Source organism: Adelges cooleyi, unplaced genomic scaffold (assembly GCF_023614345.1).
Source record: "Adelges cooleyi isolate 19-005CV unplaced genomic scaffold, UGA_ACOO_1.1 ACOO_flye_CR_arks_rails_tigmint_CR_PRNA_247, whole genome shotgun sequence".
Classification (NCBI taxonomy): Eukaryota; Metazoa; Arthropoda; class Insecta; order Hemiptera; family Adelgidae; genus Adelges; species Adelges cooleyi.
Window position 1 is genome coordinate 12,159,061 of NW_026095912.1, and position 21,682 is coordinate 12,180,742.

At 35.4% G+C, this 21,682-nt stretch overlaps 1 protein-coding gene across 3 annotated transcripts in view; it reads left to right on the top strand.

The window, feature by feature from the left end:
• The window catches only part of LOC126836647 (protein muscleblind), a 151,909-nt gene that overhangs the window by 30,289 nt on the left and 99,938 nt on the right, over nucleotides 1-21,682 (top strand). For all 3 annotated transcript variants that reach the window (XM_050570232.1, XM_050570230.1, XM_050570231.1), the window contains exon 3: nucleotides 7,775-7,850. The gene's annotated coding sequence lies outside the window, so the exon portion shown is untranslated. The remainder of the gene's footprint in view (nucleotides 1-7,774; nucleotides 7,851-21,682) is intronic.

Sequence of the window (21,682 nt, forward strand, 5' to 3'; positions counted from 1 at the left end):
ACCACCCAGTCGGTTTAATTAGTATTCGCATGTTACACTTGGCGTACTGGATGGCCACAGTTCTTCTTATTAGCCGTTAGTCTCCAACTGCCAAAGCTTACATAATAATATCTTGCCGGATTCCATTATTTTATCTCCTCATCTCATTGGCCGTAACCAATAGAAGTGATGTTCATTAAAATTCAAATATATTTAGAACAAAAAATTTAAGCCTGTCAACTTTAAATAATATTTCAATGCAATAACTATAATAAATTATTAAGATAACCAAGACGAATTGGCTTTATTCCAGTACAATGTGTAATCGCACGAGATAAAAAGTAAAATGGCATCTAATAAATGTATAATAAATGTTATAACTTATAAACAATAGAAAGTTAACATTTTTAACTTTTTATTACACTTTTTTAAAAAAAAGTCCTCGTTGCTAAGCGATTGGTACTCTATAAGCTAAAATACGGTTTTACCCTCATCTTAAGGTATTTTTTTTTCAAGAAACTGTTATCGTTGATATCACCGAAATATATTGAACGGCATTATTTTTTCTTCTAACTAGGCAGACAGACTTTAGTCCTACTGTTTGCAAACACCAACAAGTCTAATTTTGATATTTCGCAGTTTTCCACCCTCGATTTTCCCCTTAGATATCATATCGCAGGCTTTGTCCTCGTTATAAATATAATATAATAATTATTATACATTTTCTACCGTCACACAGTATAACAGCTCGGCGGTTAATTAACGTCAACGACGATATATTATAAAACCTTTAATTATCATACTCGGATGGAAATTAATTGTCTTTATACGTGTCGCCGTGCACACGACGGTCGTCGACTTAACTCTCAAGGCAAACAATGGTAGTGGTTGGCCGCTCGTGTCCCTTTCCTTTATATATACCGCCCCTCCCTGTCGACGATTATTTTTCCTTATTAATAATAATAATATTCGTCATCGTACAACCGCGGTGATAATTATGATTATTATCCGTCGTCAAGTTTGGGGTGGTGTTGTTAATTGCATTTTTGAGGGTGTTGTGCGACGGCAAGAATTCAAGTTTAAGCCGGCTGTGACGTAAAAATCTTGTGCGCAATTAATCAAAAAGAGTAATTTATCAAAAATTATGGTTGATTTTAACCCTGAAATTTGTCTAAAGTTTTTAGTGTTAACACATTCCCAAGGCAAAACCGCCTGGCAGTGTGCATAAACATTTAATGATTAGGCACTGAAAGAGTATTCGAATGAAGTAAAATAATTATAGCCTTTTAACAAGCTACGCGGAATTTTAAAAAACTTAAGACCTAGGTAAACCATCCGAGAGGAATGGATCTGTCGTGCACGATCTGCTTCGCCGGTTGAAACGAGGGACAGATGGTTATCAAGTGTCATTGAATCTTTTCTATTTAGACTAATCGCCCGAGAAAATCCGGTGGCGTGTCGACTAAAAGGTACGGCCACGATGACGGCGGCGGTGGTCTCCCTTATCACCTTGGCCGACCTTCGCCACCCACCCCCAACCCCAATCGAATGCCGCCGGTCAGCGGTCTTGGTGTAATAAAAGTCACGTCCCCTCTTGGCCTAGGTTCGTATATTAAACACAGAAGTACCTGCACTCGGTATACGTGTGTTTCTGGACGAATGGCGTGATCAAGTTTCATTTAGACGCGATAAAACGAGGGCGAGCGAGCACACTCCTGGGCTCAGGTATATAATATATATTATTAAAATGTACAAATGTAATTACGGCCGTTTTACAGCCAGAATAAACGTAGGGGTGAGCCTTGAGGGTAAAAACCACCCTCTCACCGCCAAACCCCCCACCACCACCACACCACCGCTGTACCCATACCGGATGCGGATACACCATATAATATGGCGTGTCCGGTAAGCTTAAAAACCTCCGGACCATCGTAGACAGCATATGTGTGTGTGTGTGTGTGTGTGTGCAATAGGAAAACTCTGATGCCTCCGGGCTATACTCGAGGGACTGCTGCTCTTGCCATTCGTGTGCGTGATGTTTGTGCGTACGCCAGTTAATATTAGTCGTCGATGAAGTTTAATGTCTTTTCGGTCGAACCGAACGAGACGTGCCGGCTCGGATCTCGTGACCCTCCCCCGGAGAGCCCCGTCCGCCAAGCCCCACGGGGCCGTAAGTGGACGCTGCCGAGATCTGGTAGGTACAAACATAAATATACGTCATTAGTCTCGAAAAAGCTGGCAAATTCCTCAATGATACCCTTATAGATCCCCCAAAGATCACCCAGCAGGTTACCAGGACTAGGGGACTCTTTTGTAAAGGAGCACCCGGTAAGAAGACTCCCAATGCCGGAGTCCTATTTTTCGAATGACTTATGGGGCAATTCTACAGGACTCTCTCTCTCTCTCTCTCTCTCTCTGCAATATAAAGTGCATAAGATATAACGATAAATAAACTTATAATATAAAGTAGTCATAAGACATATATACACATATATACATATTATTACACTCTTACGCTACTTATTCCTAATGCTATCTAACCCGATCATTGGACGACAGCACATGTCTATCGCACCATCATCCCTGATGGCTTTTTCACCTAATTCAATCGCATTTTATTCAATTGTCCCGTTCTTCCGAATCTATGTCTACACCCATAAAACGACCCTTGTTGTCAATTTATGGAGCTTCGTCGTTTACGGGCACTCGAAATGTGTGACGGATCGCCCTATCAAATTGTACACACTTGTTTTACACGGTAGGCACTTAACAAAATATTCGGAAGCACGACGTCGGCTGTAAACAGGAACTCGAGATAGACCGCCCTAACCCTCAAGAACACTATACATATATTTTGGAATATTATAAGGGTTTTTTTGTAGCCGGCATTTTGCCCGGCGTTGACCATGCATATATTATATCACATTAATAATAATAAATATGTCAGTTAAACGGTCATGACGCTCTGCGAGTACAAGGTATTGGCATCGGTCCATAACAACAATATATTACACTTTTCGCGTTCCAGTTTTTTTGTATTTTTTTTTTTTTTTTTTTTGTACGATTTGTCGCATTTCGTGTTTTCTCGGTTGTGTTTTAGGTTTTTTTTTTTTTTTATATCACTTTAACGATAAATCGTATTCGAGAGGCGTAACACGCCGAGACGTTCATAAAGCCGTCGAGAAGATCAACGGATACGGTGTGAAATCCTTTAGGACCGACCGGTGTGGATTTATGCGAATCACACGCCAATGGATTCACCGTCTGAGTCATTCCGACAAGCACAAAATAACTTATTTTTTTCCTTTTTGTTGTATACAACACTGGTTTAACAAGACAAACGGATCAAAACGACCAGAGCAAAATAAGGATGGCAAAAATGAACGACCAGCTTACTGAAAAAAAAAATATCTCTAATTCTAAAATTAAATCAAAATGTTGTACAACAATTGACTCAAACCCTATAGTAACGCGTTATTCGCCAGACTTTGAAACTGCCAATTTATAACATTAAATAGTAACACTCGGTAAACTACTTTAGTGATAGTAATGGACGCAAATAAATAACTAATACTCGAATAAACAAATAAATTAACTATCACTAAGTAACCCTATAAATTCCTTGGTATCCGCTTGGGCGTATTTAATTGCACGGTTATACTGATTTTAACTTTGTCAAAGTTTATCGGTTCAGTTTATAGTTGGTGTTCTTGTAAAACCAACAGTTAGAGAACTTAAATAATTATTACAGAAAATTGGTCGACTATATTATTATAGTCATCGTTTTCTGTGTACATCCACCGCAGATGTGCAAACAAACCACTAAGCTATACAGTTTCAAACGTTACTTTTTCGCAAAGCTATCGCTTAAAATTAATTGTTGAACTTTACAATAATTAAAAATGTTTGTAGATAGAATATTATAATAACGGTTTTTATTAGAAAATAATTGAAATAAAAAAAGAGGATCAGTAAAGTATAAAAATTAAAATGCACGTTTCTTATGAATTTTTATGTATTCATGTTTTGAATGAAGTCATTTCCTTTTTTTTTTGTCTTTATAACTCTTAGGAAAATATCTACCTTTTGTTGACATAATTATTAAAACAATCGGTTGGAAATGCTGTGAATCTTTGAAGTTGGATTTCAAATCATTGTGAGACCACCGATACGTAAATGGGGGCAATAGAGTTTGATTTTAAGTAACCATTTGGGGGGATGGGCAAGGAGAAAAAGGAAATCGAATTTTGGAAATATTTAGATAAAAAAAAAAATAAGGGCGAAAGGAAAAACGACAACATGCCAAAGACAACGCGTAGCTTAGAAGTCGGCGGGGACAGAATAATAGGTAAAATAGCAGTTCTCGCCGGAAAGTCAATACGAGGGTATACATCAACGGTGAACGATAATCAATATGAATGGGATAAAAAAAGGAATAAATAAAGGACACCAACCATATTATACGGCAAGATAGGGAGAGAACGGTTAGGCGGAGACGGCGTTCTTTACTCGATCAATTTCGACGACAAAAGAATACAACGATAATATCCGACGGCTTAGGCGTACTTAAGTCCTTCGGTGCGGAAAACACAACCCGATGCGTTTACACGGTACACGTATATATATATATATAATATTATTTCGGATAAAAAACGTTTGTTGCCTAACCGGATGCAACATATTTTGATGTTCACAGTTTTGGTCCAATCAAATCCATACCATCTGACAACGGGTCAGGCCTCCCAATACAATAACTCCCCAACTAATACCTAGGTAAGACCGCATCGTCCTTTGAGCTCTGTTGATTCATTCATACAATTGGCAACAATTATTATAGTAATTGGCACTGAAATTGTGCCAATGCGACCGATATCACAATCATGTTTGTAAGTCTTATCGCTGAAACACCTTTCTCGGTTCCATAATCGCACGAGTTTCCCGGTAAATTGGCCGCGATGATCTAATAGCTGTTTTACCTGCAAAACAATTGACGTTACAAGAGCTCTATGAGTCGGTGGCGATAAAAGCACGCGGCACGTTTTCCTGGACCGATAAAACCTCGGGTCACAGCGTTTATGGTTGGCACAGGTTGAATGAATATCAGTAATAGCAATAATAATATGTGTGTTACAATAAAGCATGTTCGGCACGTCTGAAAAGCCGGTTCGTCGAAACCGACGACATTATAATCCTTAACCGCAAAGGCCGTCAAACGGCATCGTTTAAATTTCCCCGTGGCGTTGTTATCATCTCATAAATCGACCTTTTCCCGCATTGCAGCCATTGAACTGCCGTCGGCTGCCATTTTGTGAACAGTTATTGTTTTTTTTCTATGATTTATCAAATATATGACCACAGACTATATTATATTATGAAAGTAGTCTGTGATACCAAGGTGTTTACCATCATCTAGCAATTGAATTAAAGATAAAACGTCCTTGGAGGTGTGCTTAAGTGTGTTATGTTTGGATTGACAAAGCATCTGGAGGAGAATGATTATTCGGAATTCGGTAGGTACTTATACCCATCGTTTGGTAATTACAGCATTGGCATGGGAAATTAGAGACCAGAATTTGAAACTGCGGTGATCAATGAATGGCGGGTGTAGCGCTAGTAGAGACAAGGAGAATTTGATCAGTGTGATGACAGACCATGCTGGTTTTAGGGGTAGTTATAGTAGAGACGATGTGATGATGTGCTTCAAGCGGAAATACCAACGGCCGTGTTGAGTTGAAACTATTATGTACAGAGAGAGAGAGAGAGATAACTTTGCGAACGGTTCAAATGGGATATTATATATATATATATATATACGTTGTCTGTATGTGATATGGTTTATTACATTTTGTAGACAACCGTTGATGTTTATTTGTATCGAAAACGGATAAAACAATGTTCGGGCAGATTTTTTCCGGGACAATGCATAAACGAATTTCGGTTTATCGTTTTCTATCCGTTTGCCGTTGAACACACACAAGCTGCGAGCCCAGCAATGCAGAAACATTTTTGCTCGATTGATTCCACCATTGGTGCGCTTGTTTGTGCTTTACTATTCTTACAGTAACCTTAGGAGAGGGCTTACGAACATTAGGCACAGCGCTTTTCAACCGACGACGACGGTGGTAGAACTACACTGTTCACAGTGAATCCCTCTGGGTCGTGTAATGTTATATTATTATGTTCCCTACTTTGTTTGTCTCTCTCGGTCATATTCAATTCGAAGGAATCCCCGAGTTCAATAAAATTGTATTGGGCGCTTAAACTGAATATATTATGTAGAAAACAATTTGGTTTTTTTTGGGTAGCTACAAAAGATCAAAAGAAACGAAAACTAATAATGGCGTAAGTTCGCTTTAACCGGCAAAACGTGTTCCGATGCAATCTCTTTTTGACGTACCTAAGTATATATTTGTTTAAACATAATTTGTTTTTTTTACCCGCGAAATTAAATTTTCAACACTTCCGATTGGATTTTCATTTGAAAGCCGCTCAAAGGCAAATTTCGAAGAAAAATGTGTTTAATAAGACATAAAAAAAAACCTTTGGCACCGACTGCCAAAAAAAAAAAAGAAGCAAAAGTCAATAGCTAAATAGCAACTCAAAAGGTGCGATGAATCACGTTTATTTCAACACTAACCTATAGTTAATAGTGTGGGCCACTAGGAAAAGGTTAGCTGATTACTCAAGGCTAGTGTGTTCGTCAAAATATCGTTAGCTGCTTGGCGAAAGCCGATAAGATTTATTCGTGTCTTATTCTGGTTATTCTGGCGCTTTGATTATGTTAGAAATGGATTGAGCCATAGGCACATCCCCTCGCTTGCTAATCGTAGACTATAAACTTTCACCGTAAACTATTAAATTGACCGAATCTGTCGTTAAAGTACACTAGGGCAACAGATTTTACAACCCCTCGGCGATTATTTGATGTCACCACTTTGTCAACGTTGGCATAAACAAAATACTTAAGAGTTAATCGGTCACGGTGAAGTTACAAACAAACATTGATAGTGGACCAGCTGAAAAAACGATTAATTTGTTCTAGTTTTAACTTAGACCTCCTGTAAGTTTTAAGGTAAATATTAATATTGTCAAGTTATTTTTTACGGTCAGAGTAATAACTCATTAAGCCCTTCCGCGTGTACGCCAAAGCAAGTTGAAAGTTTTTCGTTATCAAAGCGCAATTTTCGGATGAAAGTTCCAAAAAATTAGTATACAAAAATATTGTTGTTCTGAAATTTATTTGGCATGGCTTCAACGGCAAAGGTAATTAGCCTAATTACACGAGCTACTTTTAGTTTTTACATTAAATATACTATATTATATTGGTTGAATTCGGTTTTACAAATGATAATCGCACTTAATTGCACGGCTATTTGAAACGCGTTTTGTTAAGTAAGTCGGTCGTGGTTTCTTCGAGCCGCTTTGGTACATTTGGCATTCGTGTGTTTTATGCACTGGACGGTTTAGCGGTGGCTAAATAAGAAAATAATAACACACATAAAGACGTCTCTGTTGGGAATAGTGCGCGCAGACCTAAATCGAGATGGAAATAGATCCGCGGTCCGGCCCGAAGGACCAAAACGCACGGCCGGACTGTTTTTTATTATGATGTCCGTGTATTCCATATACTCTGGCAGCTCGTGTAACAAATCACGCTGACCCCCCTCTTGCTCCTCCCCCGAAAAATAATGCCAGGGTTTGTAAAGTATAAAACGCTGACCTCGGGGATACCTCTCCGTCAAACCACCGGCACGAGATGCACTTTGAGTACCTCTAATAGTGTTCTTTTTTTCAGTATTTACGGACCACTGCTAGGAGCCGGCAACGCTACCAAACCGACCGGAAGACAGTGCGGAAAAGCGACATCTCTGGTAAGTACTCCACGCCCGGACTAATAATACCAATATTAATGATAATGACCAGTGAATTGAACGCGGACGTTAAACGTTGAAAAAAATATGTCTCGGTTTTGTTTTTTTGAAGACCAACCCTTTTTTAAAAACAAACCGGCCGCTTTTAGCTTTGCTGTTGTTGTGCCGTCAAAAAGGCGTATTATTACTGTAATGTTTCTCTCTCTCTCTCTCTCTCCGGAACAGACGCGACGAAGTCGGATTTAACGTTATTACTGTACTTTGTCATTTTATCAAATATATATAATATTATGTACTACACGCGATGCGTAATACAGAGCAGGCTTTTTTTTTCATATATATATATATATATATATATATATTATATTATGTACCCCGAAGCCACGGTTGTCCGAATTTATATCGATTTTTAAGGGTCGGACAATAGCGGCCGCCGACAACGGTAATGCCCCCCCCTCCCTTACCCTCCCCTCGAGTGCTATTGTTTTTTTTTTCCCTGTACTTTTTCCGTGCTTTCACTATTATTAACGCTCCATTCCGGCCAGGAAAGTGGTTTCACATAATATCACATGCCCACAAAATACCTATGTTGTACGATGTTACACTCTCCATATGCGCAGTACAGTTAGGGTATGTTCCATTTTTTTATATATTTTTTTTAACATTGCCTTTTGTATGTCGCTCGCAAACAAAATATATTATACAGTCGTTAGCAGTCAATATAGCGGAAGGCAGTAGTTCAGGCAGGTAATCCACCGAGCTCCCGGGTATATAGCATTAAGAGAGAATGCCACGTGTGAACTGTTGAACGCATAGCATCGCATAATGTTGCACTTTACACAGAACTTTAAGGGTTGTTGACCACCATTGCAGACATTCAATTCGGACACACCCTGTAAACTAACCTTTCACCTTGTATAAAATAATCACTTAGGTGTCTTGTTTTTTACCGTCAGCGTCGACAAGCGTTATCAATATAATATGACATCCGATCAATACACAATTTAGACAATATTGCCGTGTTCAATGGACAATCATTAATATGTTTTGGGGGGAGTTGCATAAAACATAATATACCCTTGAAGTATACACGATTGTATTTTAATTTTGTATTTTGATTGGCATTTTAAATCAATATTTCATGTATAAAAATAGAACAAAAATTACTACATTTCTTGTTAGCTACATCCACACCATTGTCATTGTCCAAAACATTATTTTTCACTCTGTGAGTTAACACAGTAATTTTAATCGTACATTTTCTCTGGAAGTTCTAAAATATCTAACGCATCAACTTTAAGGTCTATTCTTTTCTAAAACTTTAATAAAAATAAGATTTGACCCGTCACTTTTTGGTGGCCGCTAAAAGAAATTATTATTAAAAAAAAACAGGGAAAGAAAAATGTTTATTAGAAATACTTCAAAAAAAGTAAAACTTAAGTACAATTTGTTTTCATAAATAAAAACGGCTAACTTTTTCGAAGAATAACAGCTTAAAGTATAAAATAACTTATTATTACATTTATCAAGCCGGAGAAAGTTTGTACTCAAGCGAGAACATTTTTAACAAGTTATTTGTGGGACTTGTTTGAAGTTTGTATAAGTCGTATTAGTGTTGGTGGAAAAATAAAAATAAAAAAAACGTTGTAATGGAATTTACGTTTTAACTTAAAAAGTATTGGAATTCTTCGTTTTTATTTTCATTAAACAGCCATTTGTTATTTTTCCTATTGAATACATATATTAAAAACAAAAATTGAATACATATATACACATACTTTGTTTGTTCAAAGCTTGTATGAGTGATTTTTAGGTTTTAAACTTTAATGAAAAATAACATGTCAGAACAAGAGTAATGTATTTTTTTTTGTTATTTAAAAAAACGATTTGAGTTAAATATATAAAATACTTTTACACAGTATTTTACTTTTTCAGCTAACCTAACGTAACCTCATGACTTTTTTTTTGAAAACCCCAAATTTATTAAAAATTAAAGATTTCAAGACTCTCTATAAGTAAGTCCTGTCCGGAGTATCCAAGCTGTGCTTTAAGATCGGGTTACCACATTTGCTTCGCCTTAAACTTCATAGAAGATCGGAGTAGATAGTTTGTTTGTATTATTATTTGATTAGCTCGCGTTCGGTCATAACCGATTGCCAGAACCGGCGGCGCTCCGGTTGAACGGATTATAAACTTTCTATCCAATTTCAAACGCTATCTCAACTTTAATTGCATTGGCCAAGGTGATGGGTACTGTAGTACACTACTGTAGTGGAAAACTGTGCAATTTCGGCCAATGTAACAAATTGCATATTATGCCATTAATCGATTATGTCTTATGTTCAACTGAAGGTGTGTTTAGTGTTTTAATCACGGTCGGATTTAATATTCATACAGTAAACTGAACTACAGTAATTCGCCCATTAGGCGACCTGACCGTCATATCCGCTTCACAACAATATACATAATATGTATAATACACAAACATTAAGTCGACTAAATTATATTAAACGGCTAATGCGATTTAGACAAAATAATCGTTTCGGCAATTACAGAAACAAAATTATATTCGCCAATGCGGAAGAGAACCCTTTTGCTTTTTTTTTGTGCTCATGTTAATGAGTTTTGTAAAAAAAAAACCCCTGAATCGCATTTTTCCAGGAGAACGATTTTAAACGTTAGATGAAAGAGAAAGGCAATTTTTGTTATATACCTAAATTCAACTTCTGCACCAATGCACTTGTCCGTTGACAATATTACTTTTATCGTTGAACAAGATATTGGGTTTTTCCAACGGTGGATTTTACAGTAATTAAAAAAATGATGACAAATGATATTGATAATTTAATTATATAATACGAGCCGTTACTTAGTGTTTTTTTTTTAATATTCCCATTAATATATTATGTAGTTATATTTCATGGATAATTATCGCGTTAGAACTAGCAGCTAATTTCTGATTTTTTTCTAATTTATGGTTAGTTAGGTTGCCAATTGGCGATATTTATTCGACTTTTTCAATAACAATAGCTTCAAGTTAATATTATAACCAAAAAAAATAAACATGTTTACAAACAAAGCGAATAACAACTTAAAACATCAGATTTAAAACCAGAGAGATTGCTTAACATTAAACGTTATAAACGATCAGTCAGGACCTTTTTTTTTTGTGGTCAATGCATTCAAAAATTGTTTTAAAAAAAAGTAGGAAAATAAATTATTCGACCAAAATATAGTTGTTGTACAAAACAAATGTCACGGTTTGTTTATTTCGAATGTATATTTCTAAATCTAATGATGCGTTTCCTTTTTGAAAATAATAAATCTTATAAAAAGTATACATACGAATAAACGGTATCTACGCAAGCCGATAAAAGAGGGCAATCTTCTCAGACCGTTTTTGGGGGAAATTATTTTTGATTTTTTTTTTGGTTTTTATATCTTGTCTTTCCTAACCATAATAATATCGAAACCATAAAAAACGCCGTTTATTTTCGTTTGGGATTTATTTATTGGATTTTTTTTCTTCAAACCGGAAACCTTAGAGAACTACCGGCTTCCCGTCCGTCGACGGGTATTTTTTTTTTCACGAGCGCGCCGATTTTAAGTACGGGAAATGGTAATAAATCATATTTCGGTTCGATATATATATGTATAAATATTTTGGTTTGGTAAATAAAAAAAATAAAAAATATATATATAATAATAATAGTATAAAATATTCTTCTGTTTACCTTGTCAGCTCAACGGCAGAGCTACACGCCAGCTACTCAGATAGGATTACTATCACTTCTAATATCAAAATATAATATTATTTATATGATTTAAGTGCCTTATCGTGTCGGTTGAAACAACAAATTTTCAACGATAATTTATTAATTTCTATTGTTTCTGTTGTTGATTATTGAAATTCACTAGTTTGTTTGAGCTGTTAGCATCTTAAACTTACTTAATAATGTACATTTTTGGATTTGAAGAATTCATGCACAAATATTAAGTATAGCTTGTTATTCAATGGCCGTAAACTCAAAATCCATAACAATTCAACTAACATAACGTAATACATAAGCAAAATAAATTGACCTTAAACTCTCTGTCTAATTAATGTTTTCCGTTAAGGTTAAATAGGTGAAATAACAACTTTACTGATTTTCGTAGATCAGTTACTTTATGTTGTAGTTTTGTCACCTTGCATTTTTTTAAAAAATTCTACACTTATTCTCAAAAAAAAAAATTATAACTAACAATTTTATTACCAATTAGCTTTATTGGTTTGATGAAAAAGTAACTCACAATATTATAAATGAGGAAAAAAGTAAAGGGAAATATTTGTAATTTATTTTTGCTTCGGAATGTGAAAACTTTTGTTTCACTTTTACTTGGGTTCAAAATGAATTTTCATTAGTTGGTTGGTTAAGTAGTAGTGCTGGGATATAGTAGCAGTAAAAATACAGAAAAAGAGTCGATCCGAGTGTTGATAATATTATTTATAAGAAGCTTACTCAGTCGGTCATTGTAATAATGTTTCTTAAAGTTATTTTAATATTATTTTAAAATCGAGCGATGTAGACGATTACAAATAGAAAGTTATTGTCCTTACAAAATTAATTTAGAGTTGAAAACTTCATTTTAATTACAGATCGAGTCGGATAATAATTGAAAAGCGGAAAGTCCAAAATATTATATTATGTAAAAGTTTATAAACTTTCTGCAGAGAGTAATCTTTGTTATATTTATTTGTATAGCCAACAAAAGGCTTATCTGAATAAATTGACAAACTGATAACTTAAAGGGTAGTGTACAATAAATATTATCTTTCAAATTGCAAACAATCGCAAACTCAATCTATCATAATTCCTTTTGAAGTCCGTTTACTCTATAAGGTATTAACGACGCCAAGTTTATTGTTAATAGAAAAAATAATTAGAGCGTCCGTCTAAATACTAAACTAAAAAATAAAACTATGATTTGGTTAATTGAACTGTCCAATAGACAGCTTTTAAGCCTCCACAGAGAAGATGTTTGCCTAATGTAAATATACAAATTTCGAATCTGCTTAAAAGGAACTCTGGAGAGTCAGTTGGGCCTTATATCAATATTAGTGTGTCCTCAGCTCAACTCTTGAATTTCTTGGGTTCGCCCTGAACCATTTGTTTGAGAAGTGCTTGCAGTGCCAATAGATAAGTGAAAAAACAAAATGTAAGTGTAAATAATAGTAATAATACCCAGAGGCCTTGGCGGAGCTTGTCTGCGGCGGTTAAAAATACCAACTGAGCCGCGACTTGTATTAAGTCCAAGCTGTGTGCGGCGAGCAAACGTCTCGAAAATTCAAAATAAATCCGGCCGAGCTTCCGACGATATTAAAAAAACCGTGTTTGCACTTTGTATATTACATTTTATACGGCTGAGCTGTGGTGGTATATCATGCATAGCTCAGATGATAAACAATTTAAATCCACCAAGATGTATTTTTTCTGATCTGTATAAAGAGAGAGAGAGAGAGAGAGGGAGAGATTTCCAAAGATTATTCTCCCTGAAAATCGGGTTTGTAAAAGAAATATTTTGTTATTACTCTTTTGTTTTTTGATCCATAAATATAACGATTTTGACGTTTAAAAAAATGTAAAATAAAACAAAATATAATAAAATAATATTATTTCGTCGATAAAGCTATTTTTTACCGTCCGCGAGGATAAACAGGCTTATACATTGCGGCCGTTTTCAAATCTCTTTGAAATTACATCCAATATATTATATTTTATATGTTATACATGTAATATGTTTAGGTCTAATGTCTTTCTCAATAAAGGATTTTTTTTACAAAATATGAGTGTTTAATTTGTTTAAAACAGAACAGAAGTGAAATTGATCACGCAGTCATTGTACTATTTTTTTTTAATAATTGTCGTCTGTAAGTTTAATTATCACAAAAAAATAATGAATATTTATACGTTTGAACTCACCTAATACTTTTATTTTTTTTTAAGATTCGGCACAATATATAATTTGTATTTTTTAAATTATTTATTTCTAGTTGAAAATTGAAATCCAAACATGAATGACCACTCTGAAGTTATCTGTAGAAAAAAATAATTTAGTCTGTTAACGCTGAAAAAACAAACTTTGAAAATAGCAAACTACAATAATGCACCATTAAGATACTAGTCTTCTTTTACTGTGCCTTAACTATAGCTGCTGGAATATTTGTAAAAAATATATGATTTGATGAGGGTATTAACTTGTTGTGTATTAAAAAAAAGTTTAAACTATAAATTGGTTCAGTGTTTAAACATCAAACAAAATATGTAAATTCAGATATCAACTAAAAGAGACCATATATAAAATAGGTTAGATTAAACGGTTATTATTATTATTGACTTTTCTCCCCCCTCCCCCAAAAAAAACTATAGGAAAAAACTAGTTTTCGTTAAATATGGTTCGAGTTCAAAATTTAATGTTGTCAGAATTATATATCTAATGCATTTTCTGCTATTTTCGGACTATAGATTAGAATTTAATGGAATTTTCATCTCAAGTGCCCAATGAGTAAAGAAATAATAAAATATACTAAATTTGTTCAATCGTTTCTACTTAAGTCTCAAAAGAAAACATTAAAAAAAAAAAGTTAAAATTCTGAATATTGTTAACGGATTTTAGATTTTGTAAATCTATAATATAAGCCACATCGTATGTTTAACTGAGAATTTTGAAAATTTTGGACGGTAAACTTACTAAAAAAATTCGATGATTTGTTCATATAAATATGTAGTTTGACTATAGCGGTATTTTTTACAGCGCAGCGAAGGCTTAAAAAATAACAATATTTTTTATTTACCGGTCGTGTATTATTGTGTACCGCGTTAACAGCTCTTTGTGTTTGCTCGGCGGTGGTGGGCTGTGGGTAGGTATAGATTTCCCATTATACGGTATCATGACTACTGTACAGTGGTTGTTGTTGTTGTTTGGCCTCTTGTGGCCCTAGTGGTACCACGGACAAATCAAATTATATTGCAATAGCGGTATGTTTTCGAAAAAATATTTTTAAAAAAACGATTTTTTTTATAATATCCTCCCGGTAAATGTACAAAAAAAAGCGAATTTGAAAATTTTAATACCGACATGGGACTTGTCCGGAGCAAAAGAAGGGGTCACGCGATATGATAATATTGTTAGTATCTGTCAGTTGGCCGGGTCGACGTTAACGAATTACACGGCCAGCAGACCGGACCGGACGGGGAAACAGTTGCCACACAGACTTATGGTCCTTAATTAAATTGGAATAATAATAATGTGTTTGTTTTTCCGTCCGTTAATATGGTAATCGCGTGTCGCGCCGGATTATGGAAATTACAATCACATTTCGCATTACAAAGGGAATACACAAGACCAATTTGCCGAGCACAGACACAGACTTCACATTATCGTATAGACTATTAAATTGATGTACATGTGGCAAGCGTATACCCATCTCACACGACAACATCAAAAGCGCCATCGATTGCCAGCGACCGTGTTATGCATACATAATTGAACGTCTAATAAGGTGCAAAGTCTCACCGCTAAGCTGCTGTGTACCTTTAACGGCAATACAATGCCGATTAGACGTTGTCTAGACAAAATGGATCAAACAGGAAAACAAACTAGGAAGTAGCTGAACATCAAGTCCTGAACATTACACGCGCCCTTCCGGGGTCAGTTAATCTCCACGGAAAGTATCAAAACTGATTTAATTATTCCATAAAGTTGTGCTTATGCGATGAGCGTCGTGATAAAAAAGTGTCGTTTGCGACAAAAGAAAACTTATACTCAAAACCGTTACCCTTCGAGTAATATGAGAATAGAGTGCTTGCAGATGCTGTAAGACTTCATAAATTAATATTGTCTTGTCTAATGGCACGGAAAACTATAGGGAATATAAAAATAACGGTCTGGCCAATGACTGTGTTAAATGTAGCTAAATAAAATATTAAAGCGTACGTTTAAAATAATAAATGCGATATCGGTCGATCGGTTGAGACATCAGTCAATAAAAACAATTATCATCCAACCGGGTTAAGTATAATAACCGGCTTATGCCCATATGCCCTTATGCCCATATTGACTATAACCCTTTTAACTGACTTCCTAAACACGACGATTGTCCGTTGCAAACTATAATTGTGTATAAATAAATAAATAAATATACATATTTTATTAGGCATAGGTATGTATTAAGTTGGTAACACTGTTATTACTGTCGACACTGACGATCGTGCGCCAGGAAAACCCATTAATACACACCTAACAATGAAAATAGATTATTATACACAAGGTGAAACTACTGCACAGGGTGTATGCAAATTGATTTTCTGCAATAGTCATAAAGCCTCTCCTGAGTGTCTCCAATTGAGAGTACCCCATTGCAAGATGTTTTGGAGCCATCTTACACAGACATAGGAGTCATATAAATGGTCTTGGATCGCCAAGGAAACTTAACGAGTGCCTTCGTTATCAGTTGACATTGTCTGATTGGCTGTCATGGTTGAAATAGCGATGGCTGTGAAAAGGGTAGTTTGGGAGTCGCGTTAAAAGAAAGGAAACCTGAGAAATAGTTGAGATTTGAAATGGTTTCGGAATGTCAAAAAATTAAGTGAATTGAAAAGTAACAGGTAAATGTAATTAGTGCAGAGAATTTTAGAAGGTGGAGCAGACCGTAGAATAAGTTGATAGATCTTATGGTTAAAAGAAATGGCTGTAGAATGAAAAATAGCAAGATCAGAAAAGAGAAAATAAATAGGATAAGGATGACTGTCGACCTTAATTGGATCAAACTTGAAACTTGATACTATAGTTACATTGATACTTGTCATCAGTAGAAATAAAATGTACTTCTATGTTAAATGCTTGTTATATAAATTTCCTTTTTTCTTTTCACACGTACGATAAGGAATTAAGTTTTTAAGTTTAAGGAATTATTTTTTTAAAACATGCTCAAGAAAAGGTTACTCTTTCATGTCTGGAGAGATTTCAACATTTGTTGAGTACTTTTGATTTTACAAAGGAATAACTCAATTAGGGTTGGTCTTTTTTTTCCAAGACCTCTTTTAAACAGACCTGATATTTATATTCAACTCTGCCAAATTAATTAAAAGGATGAGTGAACGTTTCATGTACAATCTTTGCTTATTGATTTCGATCTACTGTTTATAGATCTTAAAATGATTTTTAGTTTTTTTTTTGGCAAGTGGGGTATTCGGGTTTGTAAGCAAAAATGTGAAAAATAAATTGCTTTGTAAACGATTTTAATAAGATTTAATCAGTAAAAAAAAAAAGGAATTTTCCTCGTTAGATAGACAAAGTATAAATAAGAAAATGTTAAAAAAAACTGCGAATTGTAATTGTCATTTTCTTTGTTGTAGTAAAAAAGATATTATAATTTCAGTGATAAGGCAAATGTAATTGACTACCAGAAATCTACGTTTATGCTCATAGTTATTCATTCCTTTGTAATGTGTTTCTTTTGTAAAAGCATACAAGTCAATTCATATAAATACATATTGATAGTTTATTAACTTCTTTGACTAAACAATTGGTTATGTCACATTTATAATCTCTCTCTCTCTGTTCACTCTATCCTTCATAATTGTTTGTTTTTGTGCGATTTTAATAATTCTTTTATCAATTATCTAATATGTATATTTTTTTTTTCAGTTTTTCATATCCAAATCGATATGTGTTCATATTTTTTTACTTAAACTGGAATACCAAATTACTTATATGTATTAGTAAAAAATCTATATGGTATTTTTACTTATTTCATTATTATTAGGTAAATTAGCAATCGTCGCTCTTGACTGAAAAGTTTTACACATATTAAATGAATTCCAATGTACCAGTTGGCGGGGTTATAAGTATCGAATGGTAGAGAAACGCTTGTTTTCATTTCAACATTAATAATTTACTAACATTAATCTAAAAAAAGAGATAAAATCGATTGCTATTTAGAAGAAAAAAAAATAACAATACTAATTCTACTCTTCGTGTTTGCTCGATTAAGCCGTTGTGGACGACGACGCACAAGACAATAGGATTGCATGCACAAGACTATATTGGATTTTCTATCAAATGATTTCGAATGTGTTTCCACAGCACTCGATGATTAAAACGTCGTGGACAATTTACAGGGTGTACGATTAGCGTCTGCACCTTGGAATGCGACGGCGGGGGCGGATTTCGTTACTCGGTCGACCCCGGTACCGACGGTTTCTATAGCTTGGGCCCACCTTGCTGGGGGGTGAGAGTAATTCGTCGGTACCTATAACGTTAGACACCAAATTGTCTTCGCCGCGCTTTTTTCTCTTTTTAGAGCAACGGCAATCTGTCCTGCATTTAGGCCGGCAAGTCTTCCGACGGGGTTTCTTGCAGTTACAATTGCTAGACCGGGTGGTCGTTCGCCTCGACCTGACGGCTGTGCACTTGGAACCGGTTGCGCCCCTTTTGCACTTGCATTTGCAAATGTTCTGTTTGCCCGAATTCCGAATCGAACAAGTGCTGGATCTTCGGCAGCGTTTCGCATCCTTTTTATATCGGTTGCCGCTGCACTTGGACCGGCTGCGGAGACGTTTCCGGCCACCGCTGCTCTTGCTCCGTGGTTCGCATTCAAGTCTCTTACTTCCCCGCTGCCGTCTTCTTCCGCCACAAGCACAGCCACTTGTCGAAGAAGTCGGCACCCGTCGGTCGTATTCGGATTCACAGTCGCAGTTCATGTCATCGTCACCGTCACAACACCGGCTGTCGTCTCTTGGCGACGATTTATTAATACAGAAATTCACCATTAACAATTTCAATTTCACAATTTTGAAAATTCATTATTTTTTTCCAATAATCATTTACATTTTTTTTTTGGTCCTTAGCGACCACTACGTTTCAATATAATACATATTGTTAGAAGTCAGCAAATTAATACATTTTTCAACAATCCAACATTACCGTTTCCGGTCGATTGTTACAAAAAATTGTATTTCCTATTAAAACCTCAAAAACTGTCTTCTGCCAGCAGTAATTGCTATTCTTATAGCCCAATCAATGTTAATTAGTAACCGGTAAAAAATTTAGTAATATTAGAGGTATTTGATACAATTATTGAGAGAGATATTTAAATGGCCACTGTATGATACAACCTAACAGTTATAATTACATACATTTACCAGATAGAGCACTCTAAAAAAATCGAAAAATGTAAACAAATTTTAAAATTCTCAAGTCAGTGTGACCAAAATATGATAAGAAAAAAGGTCCTTCTGTTATACAGTGTGGTTAAAAGGATTTTATCAAATATCTGTAATGTTATCACCATTAACCATCATTTATCAACATCATAAATCATCATATTTTGTAGTGCACTATCTGGTTTTGACCCCGGAACGTGGTGACCTAAGTTGTTTTCGTGCTTGTATTTTTTAGCAGGTAGGTATATATTATGTTTTTGTTGCTGTTAGTGGCTTTCTAACTTTGGAGGCTAACGTGTAAAGAGAAAAGACCGTCTGGACTGTGGTCTCAATAATTTCGTATAAGCCAAATCCCTGGGCGAATAAACAAAAAAAAAAGTAAAATAAAAATGTGGCCACGTCAAAGTTTAACCCATTTGTCGAGAAAACGATGAGGAAACTTGTTAAACTCGCCGTAACACCATCTGTGCCGTCTTGGTCAACTTTTCCAGCAGTAATAAAAAAAACATAAATTTTTAAGACCCTACAGCCCCTTGCCCCCCTCCTCTCGTTTTATTTCACTATCTTTTCCGGTGCTTTTAAGTTTAACCAACACCCGGTTAGGTTAAGTACACACACACACTGGTTGTCCAATACTAGTATATATATATACGGACGTGTCGGCTCGTTAGCGTTATTTGTTCTTCAATGAAAACTTACCGTTCAAAGGACTCGTGTGCTATTTTTTATTATTTTTTTTTTTATTTTGTTACAAATTATATTTACCCGAAAATCACAGCGACCGCCGCCGAACACTGTGGCGTTGATTGAAGCAGATGTGTGATAGCTAAGGGTTTAAAGGAAAACTGATTATTGAAATTCTCACGCGATCTGTCGATGGCATCGAATCTGCTATTTTCTCAAAAAAAAAAAAATAAATAATAGGAATAAAGGCTGTCATAGTGCAAACAACAAAGAATTGCAAGCAAACAATTGTCTAGGAATTAAGATGAACAGAACATAACATAACGAACCGTGTGTCAAACATGCATAGCTCAATTGGAATAATCTCTAAACCAATAGGTACACCTAGTGCTGTGGTGGAAAAAAATCACTATGACTATTTGTGGATAACAAATAAACCTTTGTTGTGTATTCTGTTTATCTCAGATCGCGGATGAGATTTATCTTTAACGCAACGACTATAATACGGTTGCTTTATTAAGCTGCGATAGCCGTTTCTTTTTATGCAATCACACTGTTTGCATAAAGTCCAATCACAAAAAAAATCTTTTGCCTATACTGCTTTCTGTTTTAACGGAAATACCCGCGTAAAAGCTCTTTGTATTTATTTTCTAGTGCACAGTCTGTAGCCTTAGGTCGAACCGTGTACATACGAATGACTTTATTGAATTTTGGTTGGTTTTTTTTTGTTTTTTAGTAAGACACTTAACGTCTACCGTTAACGCGTGCAATTAGTTTAATGATACGTTCCATTGTTGTCTGCACCTACAACGGCCGATTGGCAACAAGTAGGTATGCCAACTTTGTAAGTAATTAGGTTTTTTGAAAATCCGTCGTATCTCCTTCGGATAAGCCCTGGACAAGGATAAATTCACAATATTATTTCGGTGACAGAGTACCTGACGTTGTAACAATATTATGACACCCTCCAGGGTTTTCAATCTTATTATTAGTTGCTGAGCGTCTCCCGTGGCAAAAATAAAACGGCGATTTCTCTCAAAAAGTTCTTTGGTGTTTAATATACGAGAGTACTCCACCAACAAAACTTTTGCTATTCCTAAGTACATTTCCTTAGGCAAAAGTTGCGCGTTTCGGTTTCAGCTTAATTGGGACGATTCAATTATTTACTTACTAGCCCGTCGTTTCCTACCCACCGAAAAGCACACGGACGTTTTAAGCGTTAAAACTTTCCTTGGAAAAGTGAAAAGGTCAAATGGATACAATTAATGGTTTCCCAATAATCAAACCGACTTAACGCCAAATGTCGATTTGTCTTTTCGTCGAACACAATCGGTTCATGGTAAATAACTCAACGAGCAGATTGTGTATCGAGACATATTATTTTGTCCATCTCGAGCGCAGCCTTTAATTCTGTCATCTGATAATAATAACAAGAGTATCGTCGCTAACCGGAAAAGATCTTAAACTGGAAAAAAGATGTCCGTGTAACGACGTGATAATGTGCTCGACACGAGTTTGTCGTTTGAGATTATCAGCTTATAACAGCATTGGGTTTTTTGCTAGAAAAAAAAAAACGCCTCTTCCTTCTTTTTGAAAAAAAACAAAGTTTTCACATTATCGCCGGGGTCGTTTGCTTGGTACAACAACAACAACAATAATAATAATAATGCAGATGGAAGAAAAGAAGAAAGTCTACGAAGAATATTTTTACATAAAACTTATACGCGTCTAGTATATTCAAACCGAAACGGAAGAAGCCACATTTTCGAAGCACCGGATCACGCTGGTGTGCAAGACGTTACGATGCGAGCAAATACTTGCATACAGTATATGATATGTGCATGTTTTATTTATTTCTGTTTTTTTTTTTTTAGGGAGAGTTTATAATACTTTATTATGCGCCGTTCGGGGCCGAAATTTGACGGGCGGGGAGGTGTCCGT